Source organism: Marmota marmota, unplaced genomic scaffold (assembly GCF_001458135.2).
Source record: "Marmota marmota marmota unplaced genomic scaffold, marMar, whole genome shotgun sequence".
Classification (NCBI taxonomy): Eukaryota; Metazoa; Chordata; class Mammalia; order Rodentia; family Sciuridae; genus Marmota; species Marmota marmota.
This window is the reverse complement of record NW_026000243.1, coordinates 6,297,401-6,306,577: the sequence shown is the minus strand read 5'-3', so window position 1 is coordinate 6,306,577 and position 9,177 is coordinate 6,297,401. Positions and strand designations below refer to the sequence as shown.

Below are 9,177 nucleotides of genomic sequence, written 5' to 3'. Positions count from 1 at the left end.
GAGGGGAGGGGAGGGGGGATAGTAGAGGATAGGAAAGGTAGCAGAACACGACAGTCACTAGTATGGCAATATGTAAATCAATGGATGTGTAATTGATGTGATTCTGCAATCTGTATATGGGCTAAAAATGGGAGTTCATAACCCACTTGAAGCAAAGTGTGAAAGATGATATATCAAGAACTATGTAATGTTTTGAACAACCAACAATAAAAAAATAAAAAAATTAAAAAAAATAAAAAAAAAGATATAGATTGACAGAATAAATTAAATAACAAAACTCAATCATAAGTTGTTTACAAGAGACTCACCTTATAGGCAAAGACATCCACAGACTGAATTCAACAGGATGGGAAAGGTATTATTATTCAAATTGAGATCAAAAGCAAACAGGAGTAATTTTTCTGGTATCAGACAAAGTAAATTTCAAGTAAAAATTAATCAGAAGAGACAAACTCATTCATTAGGTTAAGAGAATCATCCAATGATAAGATATAATGGCTATAAATATTTATGGCCCAAATATTGGTGCATCAATATATATAAAATGAACCCGTCTCCATAAAAAGAATTAAATAGATTATAGTACAATAATACTGGGTGATTTCAACATACGTCTTTCTCACCATTAGATAGGTTTTAGAGAAACTAAGTAAAGACTCCTGAGAACTGAAAAATGCTATTAATCAAATGGAACTAACAGACATCTATAGACTATTTAATCCATTGACAACCAAACTCACTTTCTTCTCAGTGGCACATGAGACTTACTCTTAAATAGATATTTTGGAGCACGAAGCAAGTTTTGGTAAATACAAAAAAAATTTAAAAGAAAATTTCTTACATTTTATCAGATCATTATGGAATAAAATTAAAATTGATGAGATTTAAAAAACAATTTTAACACTGGGAGATTAAATAATACACTTTTTAAAATTTTTTTTAGTTGTAGTTGGACACAATACCTTTCTTTTATTTATTTATTTTTGTGTGGTGCTGAGGATCAAACCCAGGGTCCTATGCATGCTAGGCAAGCACTCTACCGCTGAGCCACAATCCCAACCCCTAAATCATACACTTTCGAATGATGAATGGATCAAAGAAGAAAGCTGAGGAGAAATTTTAAAATTCTTAGAAACAAATGAGAATAGAGATATATCAGTATCTCTAAAACAGAGTGAAGGCAGTTCTAAGAGGAAAGTTTATAGCATTTATTGCTTACATTTAAAAAATAGATACCAAATAACAAATCTAATGTTACACCCCCAAGACCCTAGATAAAGAACAAACCAATTCCAAAATCAGGAGAACACAGGAAATAATTCAAATCAGAGCCAAAATTACTAAAATTGAGAATTTTTTAAAATGAAGGATGAATTCAACAAAAAGTTAGTTCTTTGAAAAAATAACCAAAATTGATAAACCGTTAGCCAAACTAACCAAAAGAAAGATACAGAAGATCCAATCAACAAAATTAGAGATGAAAAAGAAGATATCATCACAGACACTTCTGGAATCCAGGGGATTATTAGAAACTACTTTGAAAAACTGTATTCCAAAAAACTGGACAATCTAGAAGATATTGAAAATTTCCTAAACACATATGACCTATTCAAATTGAACCATGAGGATATATAATATTCAAACAGATTGATAGGAAGCAATGAAATTGAAATAGCAATTAAAAAGTCTTTCAACAAATAAAAACCCAGGACCAGATGGAGTCTCAGCCAAGTTCTACCATTAGTTCTTTAATGAAGAACTAATGCCAATCTCCTCAATTTACTGCATGAAAGAGAAAGGAGGGAATACTGCCAAACTCATTCCATGAGGCCAAAGTCACCCTGATACCAAAACCAGACCAAGACACATCAAGGAAAGAAAACTTCAGACCAATATCCCTGATGAGCATACATGCAGAATTTTTTAATAAAATATTGGCAAACTGCATTCAAAAACACATTAAGAAGACAGTACACCATGATCAAGTGGGTTCATCCCAGGGATGCAAGATTGGCTCAATATATGTAAATAAATAAGTGTAATTCACCCCATAACTAGAGTTAAAGACAAGAATCACTTGATCATCTCAATAGGTGCAGAAAAAGCATTCAACAAAATCCAGCACTCACTCATGTTAAAAATGCTGGAGAAACTAAGAATAGAAGGAATTTCCTTCAACATTGTAAAACCCAAGGCCAACATTATACTGGAGAAAAACTGAAAACATTTCTTCTAAAATCAGGAACCATTCTTACTATTCCTATGCAACATAGTTTTTGAAACTCTAGCCAGAATGATCAGATAAGAAAAGGAACTAAAGGGATATGTATAGGAAAAGAAGACGTAAAATTATCTCTGTTGTTTGCTGATGACATGATCCTATATCTAGATGACTCAAAAAAAAACCTCCACCAGATCATTTCTAGAGCTGATTAAATTCATCAAAGTAACAGGATACAAGATCAACATACATAAATCAATCACTTTCCTATATTCCAATAATAAATCTTCTGAAAAGGAAAATTATTCCACTCACAATAACCTCAAAATAAAATAATAAAATAAAATACTTAGGAATAAACCTAACCAAGGAGTTTAGAACCTCTACAATGAAAACTACAGAACACTGAAAAAGAAATTGAAGACCTTAGTAGACAGAATGACCTCACATGCTCTTGGATAGGTAGAATTAATATTGTCAAATGGCCATACTACCAAAAACACTATACAGATTCTATGCAAACCACATTAAAATACCAGTGACATTCTTCACAGAACTAGAAAACAAAAGTCCTAAAATTCATTTGGAAGAATAAAAGATCCAGCATAGCCAAAGCTGGATTCTTCTTCTGAGCAAGAAGAATGATGCTAGAGGCATCAAGACACAAGATTTCAAATTATACTACAGAGCTAGATTAAGGAAAATAGCATGGTATTGGCGCCAATCAGACATGAAGACAAGATCATTGGAACTAAATAGAAGACACAGATACAAACCCACACTAAATACAGTTATTTCATACTAGACAAAGACACCATAACATAAATTGGAGAAAAGATAGCCTCTTCAACAAATGGTGCTGGGAAAACTGGAAATCCATATGTAGTAAAATGAAATTTAACCCCTATCTCTCACCCTGCACAAAACTCAACTCAAAGTGGATCAAAGACCTAAGCATTAGACCAGAAACCCTGCACCTACTAGAAGAAAATGTAGGCCCAACACTCCATCATGTCAGCTTAGAAATCCACTTCCTCAACAAGACTCCTAAAGCCCAAGAAGTAAAATCAAGAATCAATAAATGGGAAGGTATCTAACTAAAAACTTCTTCACAGCAAAGGAAAAAATCAAGAACATGAAGAGAGAGCCTATAGAATGAGAGAAAATCTTTGCTACCTGTACCTCAGAGCATTAATCTCCAGGATGTATAAAGAACTCAAAAAAATTTAACACAAAAAAATAAATAACCCAATCAATAAATGGGCAAAGGTACTAAACAGACACTTCACAAAATAAGAAATACAAACGGTCAATAAGTAATTAAAAAATGTTCAACATCTGTAGCAATTAGAGAAATGCAAATTAAAACCACACTGATACTTTATCTCACTCCAGTCAGAATGGTAATTATCAAGAATACAAGTAACAATAAATGTTGGCAACAATGTGAAAGGAGAGGTTCACTCACATATTGCTGGTGGGACTGCAAAATTGGTGCAACCACAATGGAAAGCAGTATGGAAATTCCTCAGAAAACTCAAAATGGAACCACCATTTGACCCAGTTATACCACTCTTTGGCATGTATCCAAATAAGTTAAAATCCCCATACTACAGTAACAGGGCCACATCAATGTTTATAGCAGTTCAATTCACAATAGCTAAACTATGGTGTCCATAAATAAATGAACGGACAAATAAAATGTGCTACATATACATAATGGAATATTACTCGGCCATAAAATGAATGACTTTATGACATTTGCCAGTAAATGGATGGATCTGTAGACTATCATGCTAAGTGAAATAAGCCAATCCCAAAAAACCAAAGGATGAATGTTCTTTCTGATATGTGGATGCTAACACACAACAAAGGTAGCAAAGGGGCAGAATAGAAATTCAGTGGATTAGAGAAAGGGGAATGAAGGGGAGAGAAGGGGGACAGGAATAAAAAAAGACAATAGAATGAATCTGACATAACTTTCCTATGTATGTATACATTGACAAAACTTTCCTATGTACATATATGTATATACCACAGTGAATCTCCACATCATGTGCAACCACAAGACTGGATTCTATTTAGAATAAGTTATATTCCATGTTTGCATAAATGTATCAAAATATACTCTACTTTCATGTATAGCTAAAAAGAACAAATAAAAGAAGAATCAATGAATGGATGGCATAAAATTTAAAAACTTCTACACAGCAAAGTTAACAAGAGCATGAAGAGAAAGACTAGGAGAAGATCTTTCACATCTACTCCTCCAACAGGGGATTGATATCCAGAAGATGACAAGAACTCAAAAAACTTAGCACCAAGAGAATAACCCAATTAATAAATGGGCAAAAGAACTAAACAGACATTTTTTTTTGTTGTTCTAATTGGTTAACATGACATAGAATGCATTTTGACATATTATACACAAATGGAGCACAACTTCTCATTCCTCTGGCTGTAGATGGTGCAAAATCACTCCAGTAATGTAATCATACGTGTATATAGGGTAATGTCTGTCCCATTTCACCATCCTTCTCATCCCCATAGTTCCACCCCTTCCCTCACTGCCCTCCACACAAACCAAAGTTCCTTCATTTAAACAGACACTTCTTAAAAGAAGATATATAGGGGCTGGGGATGTGGCTCAAGCGGTAGCGCACTCGCCTGGCATGCGTTCAGCCCGGGTTCGATCCTCAGCACCACATACAAACAAAGATGTTGTGTCCGCTGAAAACTAAAGGAAATAAATATTTTTTTTAAAAAAAAAAGATATAAAAATGAACAACAAATATATGAAAAAATGTTCAACATCCCTAGCAGAGAAATGCAAATTAAAACTATATTTAGTTTTCATGCCACTCCAGTTAGAATGCCAATCATCAAGAATACAAACAATAATATGACTTGGCAAGGATATGGAGAAAAAGTTACACTCATACATTATTGATGGGTTTGCAAATTAGTTCAACCACTTTGGAAAGCAGAATGGAGATTCCTCAAAAGACTAAGAATGAAAACTTTGTGTGGCCCAGCTATGCCACTCCTTAGTATGTATTCTAAAGAACCAAAATCAGCATACTATATTGACATAGGCACATCAATGTATATGTGTCTATATATGTATGTACATAAGATATATAATATGTTTATATATGTGAAATATATATAATATGTGTGTGTCTCGTGTATATAATAGCAGCAGAATTCACAATGGCCAAGTTATGGAACCAATCCAGGTGCCCATCGACAGATAAATGGATAAAGAAAATGCGGTATATATACAAATGGAGTTTTACTCAGCTTTTAAAAAGGTTGAAATTTGGCATTTGTTGCTAAATGGATGGAACTACAAAACATCACGCTAAGTGAAGTAAGCCAAATTCAGAAAGTCAAGGGTCAAATGTTTTCTCTCCTATGTGAAAGTTAGACCAAAATAAAAGAAAGGCAGATGTGGAAATGCCATGAAAATAGAGGGAGATCTATGGAGTAGAGGAAGGGAACTGTGGGAAAGGGCATAGGAATAGGAAAAAGGAGGAACAGTAGAATGGAATTCACCAAATTATGCTATGTACATGTATGAATATACCACCATGAACTTCACTTTTATGTGTGTGTATGTGTATAAAGCATTAATTTTAAAAAATTATAAATTAATATAAGGAAGACCAGTAGGGTAGAGAAAGGGGAACAGAGAGAGTAGGGGAGGAAAAGAGGAAGTACTGGGGACTGAAATAGAGCAAATTATATTCTATGCATGTACAATTATGTCAAATGAATGCCAAAATTATGTATGAATATAATACTCTAATAAAACACATAAAAATGGAGGATCTCAAAGTTTATTGATAGCTAAGTGTTTTAGACAAGCAGAGATGTCCACAAAGAAGCCAGAGAGCTAATATAGAAAGCAAAGCAATTTAATGGAAGAACACATTGTAGGGGAAAAGTGTGACATTTTAAATATGTCTTATCACTATTGATAATAATTTCTTCTGTAATTAAAGAAAGAAAACTAATTGAAGAGAAAGTTTAAATAAGAAAAAAAAGATCTTTCTTGCCTCTTTTTATCTTTATTCCTAGAGTCCAAGTTGTTTCAAATTAGAAACCTTGGGTTTTATACTTTCAGAAAAATTCTTCCGCATGTATCAAATAAGCCTAATAAATTTGCTTATTCAGACAGAGAAAGAGAGAGAGAGATAAAGTCCCAAAGGAGCAACAGTGGGAGAAATAAGCAAGCAGGTTAATATTAGTTGTAAATTAAAAGAAAAGGAGAAAAATGTCTTTTAATAAAAAATGGTTACATTTTTGTTCCTTGATCCTTAAAACTCCTACAATGGATAAAAAATTAAGTTTGAAATAAGTTCTTAAAACCAAATAATGAAATAAAGAGAAATCACATGATTCACCAGATTTTCCAAATCTGTTGAGTGCAATGGCACATGTCTGTAACCCCAGCTACTCGGGAGCCTGAGGAGAAGGATCACAAATTCAAAGACAGCCTTGACAACTTAGAGAGATCCTGCCTTAAAATATAAGATAAAAATATCTGAGATGTTGCTCAGTGGTATGGCACCCATGGGTTCAGTGTCCCCATACTAGAAAAAACATAGTTTCCAAAACTGATGAAAGAAATAACACTACAGATTCAGGAAACTTGTTGAACTCAAAGGAAGACAAACACAAAGAAGCACAACTAAGTACATCATTGCTAAGTCATAAATACTAAAGATGAAGAGAAATATTAAAAGTGGTTAGGTAAAAAACACATTATTTTCAAAGAAACAATAATAAAAAAGACTAACTTTCAAAAGACAAAGTTAACTTTTCAATAGAGACAATGAAAGGCAAAGGACAATAATAGAATGACGTTTTTGAAATGCTGGAAGAAAATGTCAACATGAGATCTATCCTACAAGAATATTCTTCCGATGTTTCCAGATCTGCTCTGGCCTTTTGCAACAATATGAATAAACTAGGAGGAAATTATGTTGAGTGAAATAAGCCAGAAAGACAAATGATTTTAATTATATGTGGAATATAAAGAAGTTGAACACAGAAGTATTAAAAGCTGAAGATGAGTATAGAGATAGGAGACCTGCTGGTCAAAACATCTAGTTAGAGTCAGACAAAATAAGTATATGGATCGAATGCATAGTGTGGTGACCATAGTTAATAATAATGTAATTTATATTTCAAAAGTGCTAAGAATATAGATTTTTAAATGTTTGTATCACTCACAAAACATGGAATGTGGATGTGTTAATTAGCTTTATTCCATATTGCATACATTTATTAAAACATCACATTGTACTTCATAAATATATACAATTAATAGTAAATTAAAAATTTTAAGCTAATTTTTAAAAATATTTTTCAAAAATGAAATAAATATAAAGATATTTTCTATGAAAGCAAGCCTACAGGGTCTGGGGATGCAACTCAGCGATAAAGTGTGTGTTTAGCATGTGTAAGGCCTCACCACCACAAAAAATAAAATAAAAAGCAATAACACCAACAGGCTTCATTGTCAAATAAAATATTAAAATAAATATTAGAGACAGTTTTTAGAAAGAAGGCACATGATCAAAGAAGAAACAGAAATTAAAGAAGGATAGAACAACACAAAAAAGAAAAAATATAAAGAAATGTGGAGTACTTAAAACAATAATAATTGTTTTGGGTTTGAAAATATATGCAGAAGTAGAAACAAAGTAGGACAATAAAAGTACTAATGATAGTAATAGTACAATATAGTAATAAAATGAGGACTGGGTAAGGTGGTACATGCCTACTATCCTAGTGACTCAGGAGGTAGAGGTAGAAGGATCACAAGTTTGAGATCAGTCTGGATAACTTGGCAAGACCCTGTCTCAAAATAAATTAAAAAGAGATGAGGGTATAGCTCAGTGGTAGAGGGCCTCTGGGTTCAATATCTCTCTCACACACACATAAATTACATGAGAAAGAAAAGGGAAAATGAAGTTAAAAGTTGTGAGATTCTTGTACTGATTCCGAAAAATATGTGACAGAAGTCATTGTGTGCCCTGACAAGCATAGAACATTTACTCTCTCATCTTTTACAAAAAGTTTGCCAAACCCTGCTCCAGGTAGTCAACTAGATAAAGACACTCAGTAGTGTTCAATGTCCTTAACTCTTTTTCTGTCTTCTCATTTTAATAACAAGAGAAGTACATTAAAATATTTAAATATAACTATAGAACTCAACAATAGAAATATAAATCACCCTATTTTTAAAGGGGCAAAGAATTTGAGTAGATGTTTCTTCCAAGAAAATATGCAAATGACCAAAAAGCACACAGAAACATCATTAGTCATCAGGGAATGGAAATTGAAACACTAATGAGTTGGTACTTCATACTCACTACGATAGCTTAAGTATCAAAGGGAAAAAATTTAAAAAATGTGTTGAAAAGGATGGGAAAAGGATGGGAAGAGATTGGAACCCCATACATTCCCAGCCACTGTGGGAAAATAGTTCAGCAATTCAAAAGTTAAAGAGTCACCATTATATACAATTCAGCAATTCCACTTTAAGTATATGCCAAAGAGAATTGAAAATATGTGTTGGGCTGGGGTTGTGGCTCAACAGTAGAGCACTCACCTAGCACATGTCAGGCCCTGGGTTCGATCCTCAGCACCACATAAAAACAAATAAACAAAATAAAGGTATTGTGTACAACTAAAAAATAAATATTAAAAAAAAGAAAATATGTGAAAATAAAAATCTTGTTTATGCTAGTATTATTCATGATAGGGAAATAAGTAGAAATAACTCAAATGTTCATGCATTAATAAGCTTTCCATAACTTTAACAAAATACCTGAGGAAACTAACTTATAAAGAGAAAAGATTTATTTTGGCTCACAGTTTTGGAGGCTTCAGTTCATGATCAGTTGACCCCATTGTTTTTGTCCTGTGGCAAGGCAATACCT

At 33.0% G+C, this 9,177-nt stretch overlaps 1 long non-coding RNA gene across 1 annotated transcript in view; it reads left to right on the top strand.

The window, feature by feature from the left end:
* The window catches only part of LOC125614022, an 11,049-nt gene extending 2,369 nt beyond the window's left edge, over positions 1-8,680 (top strand). The window contains exons 2-3 of the long non-coding RNA XR_007344657.1: positions 391-392; positions 8,670-8,680. This is a non-coding gene — a long non-coding RNA (uncharacterized LOC125614022). The remainder of the gene's footprint in view (positions 1-390; positions 393-8,669) is intronic.
* The last annotated feature ends 497 nt before the right edge of the window (positions 8,681-9,177 follow it).